This window comes from Pinus tabuliformis, chromosome Q (assembly GCF_031772625.1).
Source record: "Pinus tabuliformis cultivar Carrire ecotype Pingquan chromosome Q, CPIR1, whole genome shotgun sequence".
NCBI lineage: Eukaryota > Viridiplantae > Streptophyta > Pinopsida > Pinales > Pinaceae > Pinus > Pinus tabuliformis.
The window spans coordinates 681,143,109-681,155,859 of NC_142296.1; the positions used below are offsets into that span (position 1 = coordinate 681,143,109).

A 12,751-nucleotide genomic window follows, 5' to 3' on the forward strand; every position below is an offset into this window, starting at 1 on the left:
ATCAGTGTTTGTTCAAACTTGACACTGTTTATGCAAAAAATCAAAACTCACATTTTCAATCCACCCTCGTTAGAATTCAGTAAAGAAAATCATCCAGATTTACATGCCATGTAACTTATAAATGGATTCAATGATGCTAATAAAACCCTTAGTATAAAGTGTGAAAATATCACATTTCAGAGGAAAAACACGAAGTTGTAGATAATTGTCTGTGGGAAAATGCAAGGAGGTTATTTATCAAATTGTCGTGCACACCTAACCTAGTATCTATAGAAAACACCCAAAACCTGACAACGAAGCCCCAAAAACTAGCAAAATTTCTTAGCCAAACAAGCAACTGAAAGAGCTTAACCCATATACTTTAAATAGACAAAGGTTTAAAAGAAATTTGACAAAATCCCCTAAGAAATAGAGTATTTAGATTAAATATCTTTGGATAATCAAGGGTTTGAAGAACATTTTAAGCTAAGGGTTTATGGAAAATTAATAGAAAAACCACCTCCACTAGAGGAAGAGACAAATTAGAGAAATGAAATGAAAAATCCTGACCACCTGGGCAAATTCGATTATAAGAGAACTACCTCCCATGGCCAAGCCCTGCAGATGCTCCTTGGTCACTTTGTCATGCTCAATGTGCATGAAATACACAAATGCATAGTTCTGTTGTGGTACACCACTATACTGTCGATATCCCAAACTTAAGGAACTTTTCGATGAGTATAAGCTCTCTGGCCTCGCTAGACACGTTACCTAAACAAAGATTGTGCAATGGCGGAGCTTCCTCCTCCTCACCTCCCTTTTCCTGGAGGGTATTCCCTGACGGTGGCCCCCCATGAGGGTCATGGTTGAAAGGAGCGTCATTGATGGAAGGAAGCACCTTCTGCATAAAAAAGGAGGTGGCTTGAGTTAATAAGAATCAAAATCAAAATCAATCCAAACAAATCCATATATAAACTTACCGATTTCCATAGACCGAGCCGCAGAGTAGTGCCTCTTGGATGGGCCATCAGTTCCTCTCGACAATACATCTCACAACTATTCCTCACTGATTGCTCTATTGTCTACTAATTGAGGTATCTAAGAAGCACACCAACAATTGTGGTCTAACCCTAGCCATGGGCTACCTTGTTCTTGTTTGCCTACCAATCCATGCCCTGATAACTCTCAACAAGAAAAAAAGAAATTATATAACCCTCATACAAGTCTAGGTTGTGATAACTCTAACGGGAAAGGCGAAATTCTATAACCTCATGCGAAGAGAGGAGAAATTTGAAGCAGTGAGCCATGGGAAAGAATAGAAATTCTATGACCCTCATGTGAAGAGAGGAGAAATTCTTAGCGACAAGACATTTTTAATTTATTATAGTTAAAAAATAAATCAGTTAGAGAATAAATTTTAATTTTAAAATGAAATGATACTTTCAAACCATCTTGTGTGTATAGTAGTGATATATTAATATAATATGGTCGAGGCCAATAATGTTTTCAATGAAATGAGGAAACGAGGCACCTTGTGTGTAGTAGTGATATATTAATAAGATGGTTTGTGACATTCCCTTTCTAGAATCAGTAGCATGAATGAACCTCCTACATGTTGTGTATTTGTTTTGATTTTCTTGCACTGCTTATAATCCCCTTATTTAGTGGACTTGAGGAGGTATTTCGATAGAATTCCTGTAGCAATTCATTGATCACTGGGCAGAACTAAACTTAGATCCTCTTCACAATTAGAATTCAAACATGTCACAGTGAAAACATTATAGGTTTATGAAATTTTGGTCCCTGAGGTAAGACCTTGGCCCAGAGGTCTAATATGAGGTTCCTCTATAATTTGTGTTATGGTTTTAGCCTCTACAATTTCAGTTGTATCTTCCCCTATTTGTGATATATCTATTGCTTCCTCTGGCATCACACTCTATCCCCTGTCTTCAAACTTTGAAAGAAATAGGGGAATTCCTATAAGGTCATCCCAAATGTGATCCACATACTCTAATTCATGCATGACAAGAGGTAACACATTGTACATTTGGAAACTCAATAACATCTACTACAACATTTTCCAAAAAAAGAAGGGTAATTTTACCAACCTATGGTGTTGTAAATGTTTCAATATCTTGAAGTGGTATAAGAAAATAATGTCATGTTTCCCTTTACAAGTGAATTACTTTTGAATGAAGTATGAAATATTGGTCCATGGTGAGGGTAGGGACTTCTGTAAAACCCATTTATTTTCTACACCAGCACCTCCCCTTCCTACAAAAATACATTTTTTACTTCTAGTAGCAACACCTTCCTAGAAAACAAATGTTTTCCCTCATGAGGAAATACTTTCACTACAGATCTTCATCCATTATAATAAGTAGGAGTGTCCATAACTGTAAGGGTTTTACAAGGTAAATTGTGTGTCAATGTGTGCATGATTTATGTGTTTTTTGTTGTTGGTTAATAATTTCTCTCATAAACTTTTCTTATTCCTAACAACATAGACTACCACTCATGGTGAATCAAATCTAAGTTAAAGTCTCCATCCCTTCTCTAGAAATACATTTTTTGACGTTACATCCATTTGTATAATATCCATAAATATTTTATTTCAAAGAATTTGAAATATATTCCAGTGCTATTCTCCTTTGTTTTAAGTAAGCCAAATATCATTCAGAAAATTCGATTTCAATATCATTTTTTGAATATTACAAAACATGTAAATGTCTATGTTTTGACCTAAATATATTTATTGTTATTAAAAAAACATGTAATCATATAACAGTCAGGAAAATCAATTGAAACTTGAGTAATCCAATAGTTTTAGCAAATTATATTTCATTTGTGACAGTAGATTCTGTCAGCACTTACAAGCTATTCTCCAGCAAGGAACATAATACACATAAAATGGAAACATAGAAAATAATGAAAAGACATTAACCTGATCAAGTTAAAGTAGTACAAACAAGATGGTAATGGTTGAAATAAAAAACAATTGAATTTATGAAACCTAAATTATGACAGGCTTTGAACCTTGTTCTTCTCATTGCTAATGGATTAGAAATTCAACTTATTGCATTATCAAATAATGCATAATTATATTTAACTATATAATATTACTTCATTCTCCTTCCTCGGGCATAATAATCTATACAAACTAATACCTACTTCACCAAATTGTATCTGCTACAAGATTATTTTCAAGAAAATTATGTTCAAACACCTTCACATCAGCTGAAATGTACAGGAAATTTACTTCTGCTCTTAACAAAAATGCATGACCGAGCATATAAATAGCCATGAATAAGCTTAATGGTGTTTTAATAGTAATTTAGCCAACATACAATACTAACCAGCAATGACTCAAAATCCTATAATAATGTTCACAAGTTTCACCTATCAGTACCTAGGCATGGAACAATTCCTCAATTGATCAATCAATTAGAAATAATATATAAGATCATTAATATGGCCATCTTGATTAACCCTTGTCTATGAAAGAATCTTTCTTTTAAGGTTAATGCTTCAAAGCATGAGACTTTAACTAAGGATTGATGGGGATTTTAATGACCAACGGAAATGTTTCAAACATAATAGGTAGATATGCAAGCCATACCTCTTGCAATCGAGTGGCATCTAGGGTGTTGAAGATCCTTATAAGAGTCCCCTTTGTACTAGCAGTCATAAGGAGGCTACCATCAAGGGTGAGCGCAAAGCAGGAAATGTGATTGCATGGGCAGTTATGAATCTGGTCCTCTTGAGGCCATAGTGCTATAATCTAATCTATTCACGGTGCAAGTTTGAGAAGGCCAACACAAATCTATTGGGAGCATGAGAAAAAATACACAAACTGTCAAGGTTTTCCATTATCTCAATATGATGCACCAAATTCAAATCCATGAAATTGTACACAAAAATATTATGCTCCAACACCACCACAATCCAATCTCGTCTTAACTTCATGGATCGAACTGTGGACTTGGAGGATAATTCCCTAATATAGCGACTTTGGTGATCATCCCAAATCATGACCTTATTGGGCAGTAATTGGGGATTCGAAACCTCACCCATGAGAGCCAAAATATTACATCAGAATAACATCTCCACAACAACAATGCCACCTTTATTGAAGTCCCTTCTAAAGGTTTCTCTAAATGGATCAGAGTTGTAAACCTGAAAACCATGCTCTGTGCCACAGAAAAAAACAACTGAAGTCTGACTTGGAAACCCTACTTTGTGCCATGAGAAAAAGAGACGAAGTCCAACCCTGAAACCCTACTCTATGCCATAGGAAAAATAGTTAAAGTCCAACTTGGGAAACCCTAATTTGTGCCAAAGGAAAAACAACTGAGGTCCTTGTTGGACGATACATAGAGAAACGAGGATTATTCCCTGGAAACCTCTGGGGAAGACGAAAAATTTGGATTTGGATCAACAGAGAATAGGGGAAGCCCTATCACTGGGTGGTGAAAAATTAGTATTATCACATTCCATACAAAAGAAAAAGAAAACAACCCAACCAAAACAAAGCCTTAAAATACAAACATCTTTCATCTTAAAGAAAGGTGATAATTCAAGATTTATTTTTTAAAATTAATATCATTGTATAGTTGAGTTGTTTGTTCAAGGTTAATCTCAAACATCAAATGTGATAATAATCAAATATTAGCATCAAATGTAATAATAATTAAATATGAGCATTGGACATACATTATGCAAGAGTCCTCCCGAGATATTTTTTCTTTGGTCTTTCCCTCAATTTCACTTGCATGAGGGATTGCAATTTCTTGTAGCTTTTGGCCATTAAAAGAATACGATTGTCATTTTTGGCCTATATGGAAGGTCAAGTGGCTAATCTAAATTGTCTTAGTATGTTATTGCTTGTGTATGTTATTGTTTGGAAAGAATTTTGTTAGAATTATTGATATTTAACAAAATTATTATTTGGCATGATAAAACTAATGCATAAATATATCCTAATAAGGAAAAGTTAAAAGTTCTTGATTATTTTAGCATTGTTATTTCATTTATGCAACTTATATAGTTGTGTGTTTGATTTTGTAAATGGTGTAAAAGGAGTATGTTAGATTTTTGAAATTAGATGAATCTATTGACAACTAATGTTTATTGATTTGATCTTGTAAGTGGTGGTGAGATGTTGAAAAATAACTATGTCAGATTTTCTTATAATAGATGTATCTAGTGCTCCCCCCAACCCCCCCGACACCGAAAAAAAAGATTCAATTTTCATGAATTTCCAAGGAGTTTTCAAAAACTACCACTAAATCCCTAAATAAATTTTAGAGATGATTTGGACAAGATTTTCACAAGCCTAAAATGCCCCAAAAGGTATTTTTTTAGTAGTGTTTTCATTATATGCCCATTACAAATAAGTTAACCAATATAAAATTGACATCAAATAGACATTCACAAGATTAATGAAGGGGAAATAAGGGAATTTCAAATTTAGAAGGGCACAAGTTTTAGAGATATATCACGACAAAGATCAACAATCAAGATAGTCTACAAATTAAGTTTTTGAAAGGTACATAACTTAGTATTGGCATAACATTGATTAATATGTAAAATATAGTTGTACCCTATGTCTTTTATATAATATGGAAAATAAGGAAAAACCCTCGCCTAATGAAGCAATCATAACATAAATGGAAAGCGTAGATGAGAAGGATGCCCTAGAGGATATGGAACTTGATGATATTGATTTGTCACCCATGGTAGAGGCTTGGAACATAAGAAAATAGATCTAATGGATTTCCCACAATTTGGTTTTGTTGTAGTAGTTCGATAAAAAATTATCAGGACCAAAATATATTTGGGTTAATTATGATATAGATTTAGAATATTGAGATTGTAGTAGAGTTGAACTAGTTATTTAAAATAAAGAGAAGAGTAATTCAAGAAGGAGCTCATAAAAGGTTGTTTAAGGAGAATGGGACATGGATAAATAATTTTTTGGTGGAAGAGGATTATGTGTCTTTTAGCTCTTCAACCATGGAAGCATAAGCACTAATGCTTGGAGGTGACCTAAAATGGATTGAATGATACTGAATAACTAAGGGAATAAGGTGCCATGGAGGAAGCACATGCATTAAAGAGGGGAAAATAGGATTTTAATCAAAATGCAATAATTAAGAAGTGGTGGATGAATAGAATGAAGGGGATTCATCACAATATTATGGTAATGAAAATGAGTATTAGTGAGGATGGAAACATAGAGGCACAAGTAAAAGAGTTCAAAAGGTTTCAAAGGTGTCAAGAGAATACCAAAGATTTGTTCAAATAGGGGGATTTAATAATTGGAAAGAGCTTGGAGAGAAGAATAGGTGGGGATAATATGTCTAGAAATTTGGAAGAGAAAAAAGAAGTGATGGCACAAGGAGGTGAGCACATTCAGTTAGATGGATCATGATTGTCTAAAAGGAAGCCTCAATTTGTAAGGTATTGATTAGCCTATGGAGAGAGATATCATCACAAAGAAAGAAGAGGAAGAAACACTTAGTAATGTGTTCTAATTGTTTGAGCTAGAGGAAGGTCAAGTAGTAGACATGATATAGCCTAAGAAAAGTGGATCCAATCCAAACCAACCACCCTATGAATTTTAAAATCCTAGAGGTAATCCCAACTTTTTATTCTACTTTTGACTTGAAAGCACCTTTTCTTAGTAGTTTGGGATATAGTAGTAGTGAAAACAAAATGAAGGTGGGAATACAAGTAGAAGTGGCATATGTTATGTTTGAATTTTAGTTCAAGTGGGGGAGTAGGCCTAATTATTCAAACATGTCCATAAGGTTTTATCTTGGTGAACAATCCAACCAACGATATGGTTATAGTAGTTCCAAGAACTTTATGAAGGGTGATGGTGATGAAAAACCACATTGGTTCTTATGTGGATTCATCTAGAGGGTGAAAAGGATTGTAGTGCTAGTTTCTAAGTTGATAAAGTTCCTAACCACATTGTGGGGGAAGCTTCTCTAATGGTGCATGAACTTCATATAGATTTATCCCTATGGTGTAGTTAAGGCCTTGGACGAATTAAAGGTAATATTATAGCTAAGTTCTAGAATATAAACATTGAACAACAAAAAATCACTAAGCTTAAGGAGATTAAGAAAATGGTTGGAGAAAGTTCTCAGGAGTATGATGAAAAATTACAAAACTTGATAAAAAAACTCTCCTATACTATCCATGAAACTCAACACAAAGAATGATCCATTCAAAGTTTGTTTCTCTTTAATAGTGTACCATTAATGAAAATTCATGGACGACATAGAGGGATGCCTTATCTTAGGCCATGAGGATAGAATCTTGTAGGGTTAACATCCATTTTACTAAAAAATGTCATGCTTGGTAGTATTTAAGAGAGAATTATGTAAGGAGTTACTTCTAGGTAAAGGACATTGGTATTATTATTTCTAAATTGGGTGGCCTACAAGGATACATTGGTAGCTATTGATGCAAGAGAATAATTTCAACAATTTATTTCAAAAATTGTGTTTGTCCTTGAGAAGATCTTAGAGATTTCTAGAAGAGGAAGTTGGTTTCCTTGTTTCCCTATAATTCTGTAGAATTTCTAATTGCATCTTTAGGATATAAATTTTAGCAATTTTAGGTAGAAGTTAAGATGTTGTTTGATTTTTAGGGGATTTGAATTTATCTAGAGAGTTTTGGATCTAATTGTCTCATAATGTATAAATAAATCTCTTGATCATGAGAATGTAGTAATGGTAATGGTTAGAAAAGAAATTTGTAGTTTCATTGAATGGGCACAACTCCTAGCTCATGTTCCTATAAATTATTATGTGATTGCATGTGAACTGATTTTTACTATATGGTTATCTAGATATATTAAGTTATACTATGGATGGACGAGATCATTTTGATCTCTTTTATTTACTAGATTTTTTTTGTCTAACTCTAGTTTTGAATCTCTTTTGGTATCATATTCAATAGTTGATGAATTGATAGTTAATAATTGATGTGTAAATTGTTAATATCATGGTGATTTATTGCGAGTAATTTGGCTTTATATATGCCTTAAATGTTGAACACAGTAAACATATATAGATAATGCATGGTGAAAACATGGGATTAGAATGTTTGGGGTTTGTAGCATTCCAAGAAAAGGAAATCATATCAAGATTAAATAAGGTTCGATATCGCCAAAGCATTATGGCATGTAACCATCCAAGAAAGGGATTAGGGGTTAGGGGTTAATGAGTACAGGGGTTAGGGGTTAAGGTTAAGGGTCAAGGTTCAAAAGGATACGATATTAAGGTTTAGGGTGTTCAAGGATTCTAAGTTAAAGGTTAGGGGTTAAGGGGTTAGTGGCTTGGGGTTTAAGGGATCAAGGGGTTAATTTGTTATGAGTGTAGGGGTTAAGGGATTATCATTTTGGGGTTAAGGGGATAGGGACTTTAGTGGTCATGGGTTAAGTGCTTATGGGTTGTGATAATGTGGCCCCTAATATCCTTATCAAAACTATTGGGGATTCCCCTATAAATTGCTCTTGTTGCCTTCCCTTTAGCCCCACTAGCCCCTATGCCATAAGTCCCTAAGGATCCTTCTCATTATCTAATGTTAGGATTATAGATATCAGTAAACCATGCTCGAACCTCTCACTTCTACCCATCCATGCTAACCTTATGTCCCCTTGCCCCATTCAATACGCCAAAGATACCCTATTTTGGGAAAATTTAGTGTTTCTACAATGCCTAACCCTCTAGACCTAGTAGCTGGTCTAGAAACAAGAAACAAAGTGATTCGCTACTTTTCCTATAATCAATAGATAAGAGAAGAAAGGAAAGAAACCGACATGTAACTTTCGCTTGCTCCCTCTCTCCTTTGATAAATTCCACCACTCCTTTCCGTACGTAACTCGCTTGGAAAGTACTTGCACACAAGCCAAGACAAAAACCCATCAGAGCATACAATAAAGATCTGTTAATTAAACATATCATAGAATCCAGAATATGATATACATCATAAGACAACATGAATGGAAAAAGATTTTAATTCTTTATTGATAAAAGGAAAGATTACAGCCCACGAATAATCATGCTTGATTTAATGTCTTCCTTCCACTTTCAATCCCTTCTCTCCTCATGAAGCAACAATTCGACATCATTACAATACTCTTATTAATATCATTCAAACAACATTTCCTTAGCTCAAGAAGTTTCAACCTTCACTAACCTTTGAATTCTTGATCAATTTATAGCTGAATGGAGGAGGTTAAGCCATTAATGGCCCTCATGAATGCTCTGCCAAAATTGGGAGGTGGTTCCATGGAGGAAGGGATAATGGATTGAGGTTCATTCATCCTCTTCCTCATCCAAATGCGAGCTCAATCAATCTGGAAACTTCCAAAAGTATCCATTGGATGAGGAATCCAATGGATTCATTTAAAAAATTCGATGAATCTCGCTCAACGCAGGTGAAACAAAGGCTAAGTGCATTGCAGTGCACCCAGTCAGTGTAGTTTCTGCATTGCAATGCAGCCTGATAGAAGGCTACCTGTGTTGATCTCCTTAGGGACACTTTTTGGATGAATGGTGTCATGGAAACTCTTGGGAGGCAAGCATGATGTAGGTTGACCTCATTAGGGAATGAAAACAACTGAATTAGGGATTGATGGACCCTAATAGTACTGATCTGGAAGTCGGGATTGATGTGCCCAAATTGACCTGTAACAGTTGCCCCCTAAAGCATGAAGTCGAAAATAAACATGTCGAGTGAGATGCTTTACCATTTGGAGAGAAGGTTTCGAAGTGGAAGGTGACCTACATCAGTTACAATACAAATATCATGATAATTTGATTTTTCCTCACAAACTAGCTAAGGGAAGTCATACCCATACTCAGATTATAAACTTTCATTACATGTAAAAATATAAACATCTACAGATATAGACCCATGAATGTAAGGCCATTTGTACATTTGATATAGTACTCCTGAATATATCGCAGCTCGAATGGATGAAACTAGATCTGGGTTCTTCAATCTCGTCTAATCTTTCACTCAATGTACAAGTCTAACCATGTGAATAAATGATCTAAGGTTGAACATGGAGAGACATTACCAGCCAATGATGTAAGCTGTTAACAGATGTGAGAGGAATCAACAATAATGATAATGACCCTCAATGTACTGCAGTACATTTTGCAAGGTGTGAATAAATGATTTGATGTCGAACACCATACAAAGTCTTTCGGTTGAAGGCCAACGATGTCAACCTATCGCTAAAAGTGAGAAACCTGCCATTGATGTATGAAAGCCTCAAGGTAATGAAGGGGTGTTTCTAAGTCAATTTCTTGGATGACGTGCTGATGTCGACAAGAAGCGACTCGTCACAGGAGGGCCTTGATGTATCCCACATCAATGACACGAAACAAAGTAAATGATTTTGGATATTTAATATCGATTGACGACAAAAGGTTCAAGAATGGTGGGCATGAAAATGAAGGTTTACTGTATTGTTAAGGATGAAGTTTTGAACAGAAGGACTTCTCTTGAACATATCGGCGACACTGAAGTGAATTGGTAGCATTGACCCAAAACAAAGTAATGGATGGTATGATAGACCAACAGTGTGATAACCATCAAGCTGAATGATCCAACCCACATAGTTATGGTGATGAGGTGAAAGTGTCATGTTAAAGAGCAACCTACTACCATAAATTTTCTTGGATTTTTCCCATTTTCCCTAGTCATTTCTGACCAATACCTCTTTATTTTTATCAAGCTTGAGGAGGATAACATATGATTTTTGTATAATTCCACCCTTCGAGTGAATCCATTGCTATTTGATGTTTTAACGAGTCTAGCGAAGGTGAAACTCAGTCTTGTCTAGATGGACAAGTTTGTCGCTATTTACTTTTTTTAACAAGTTTAACGACAAAGATAACTCAGTCCTTTTCACATTTAGAGAGTCTGAAAAGGGACTAAAAGGAAACTCCACAAGTTCTTTTTCATAAATTTGTCTCTCAAGTCCGAAAAAACATAAAACAATACAAGAGAGAACCTATTGATCATGTTTGATCAACGACAACCTTTTTCATAGTTAATCTAACTCAACTCGAAGAAGGGGTAAAACTATATTGAGTAGATATCGATTATATTCCGTTAATGAGCTAGAAATGACAAGTGCTTGACAATCTTTTCATGTTTAGAGAGTCTAAAAAGAGCTTAAAGAGGACTCCATTTTGAGGAATGAGTGGTTTCTAGGATAGAAACTGGTTCCGGTGATGTTGGAACTTCTCAAAATATGTTGATTTATGTGAAGAGGCTGGCTAATAAGACCACTCATTGCAATTGTTCCTCAAAAAGGTTAAAACAACCAAGTGAAAGTGTATGATCAACCAAAGAGATGGTGGTGATGGAATGAAAACAACCAAGGCTCATCTCACGAAAGAGGCTGATAGCATGGCAATCATGAGGGTTAAAAATGGAAATGGGTTCATTTTTAGACAAGCTTGAACCATATGGAACTATGATTGGATTCTATTTCATGTTTACACAAGCTTGAAATTAAAAACTATGCTTGAATTCAGTTTCATTTTTACACAAGCTTAAAATGAAAAACTATGCTTGAATTTAGTTTCATTTTTACAAAAGCTTAAAATGGAAAACTATGCTTGGAACTAGTTTCATTTTTACACAAGCTTGAAAGGAGAAAAAACTTTGCTTGAAACTGGTTTCATTTTTACACAAGCTTGAAACAAGGAAAAACTATGCTTGAAATTGGTTTACATGCCCCCAGCATGATGAAAGGAAGAGTCTCCCGTAACCAGATGGAAGTTGCTGCGGTGAAGCAGGACGGTTATCCAACACCTTTTTGGCTTCGTCTAGATAGGGACAAAGGTGAATAGGGTGATTCCCTTCACATAACCTACAGGGAAACATAACTTTACCATTAGGTGCATGCCCCCCAAGCTTCATTACATTCACTTAAGTAGACTACTCGTGGCTATTAAGTGGATGGAATGAAGGTTCTTTTATGAGATCAAGTGAAAGACTCGAATGTTTACAAGATATACTCAAAGACTCGACTTGGAACTTTTCTCCAGGGGTCCTTGTTTCATTTTTTAACGAGCTTGACACAAGACAAGGAACTCTGCTCAGATTCCTTTTCCATTTTTTTAACGAGCTTGACACAAGACAAGGAACTATGCTCATATTCTTTGTTTCATTTTTTAACGAGGTTGACATAAAACCAGGAACTATCCTCATATCCTTGGTTTCATTTTTTAACGAGGTTAACATAAGACCAGGAACTATCCTCATACCCCTTGTTTCATTTTTTAATGAGGTTGATACATGACTCGAACTATCCTCGGACCCTTGTTTCATTTTTTAACGAGGTTGACACAAGACAACGAACTATCCTGGGGGACCTATTTCATTTTTTAATGAGGTTGACACAGTAAAAGAACCATCCTCATGAGCCTGTTTCATTTTTAACGAGGTTGACACAGTAAAAGAACTATCCTCATATTCAATCACAACTCATAAGGGGTCATGAAGGAGAGAGCTGGTTCCAATGCCCCTAGTACATGATGTACAACATCACTGAATTGATTGTTAGTTGATGTAGGTATGGAATAGGTTGCCACATAATTAACTTATGTTGGGGATGATACCATTGGTACATAAGGACCATTTAGGGAAGATGGTTGATTAGAAGCCATAGTTGGACCGAAAAATGAAAGCTGGTTAATGGTGACAATCCTACCTTCATGTGGGAAACAAA

At 35.2% G+C, this 12,751-nt stretch overlaps 1 pseudogene; it reads right to left on the minus strand.

Moving 5' to 3' along the window:
* Positions 1 to 3,526: 3,526 nt before the first annotated feature.
* The window catches only part of LOC149221379 (autophagy-related protein 18c-like), a 57,567-nt pseudogene continuing 48,342 nt past the window's right edge, over positions 3,527 to 12,751 (minus strand).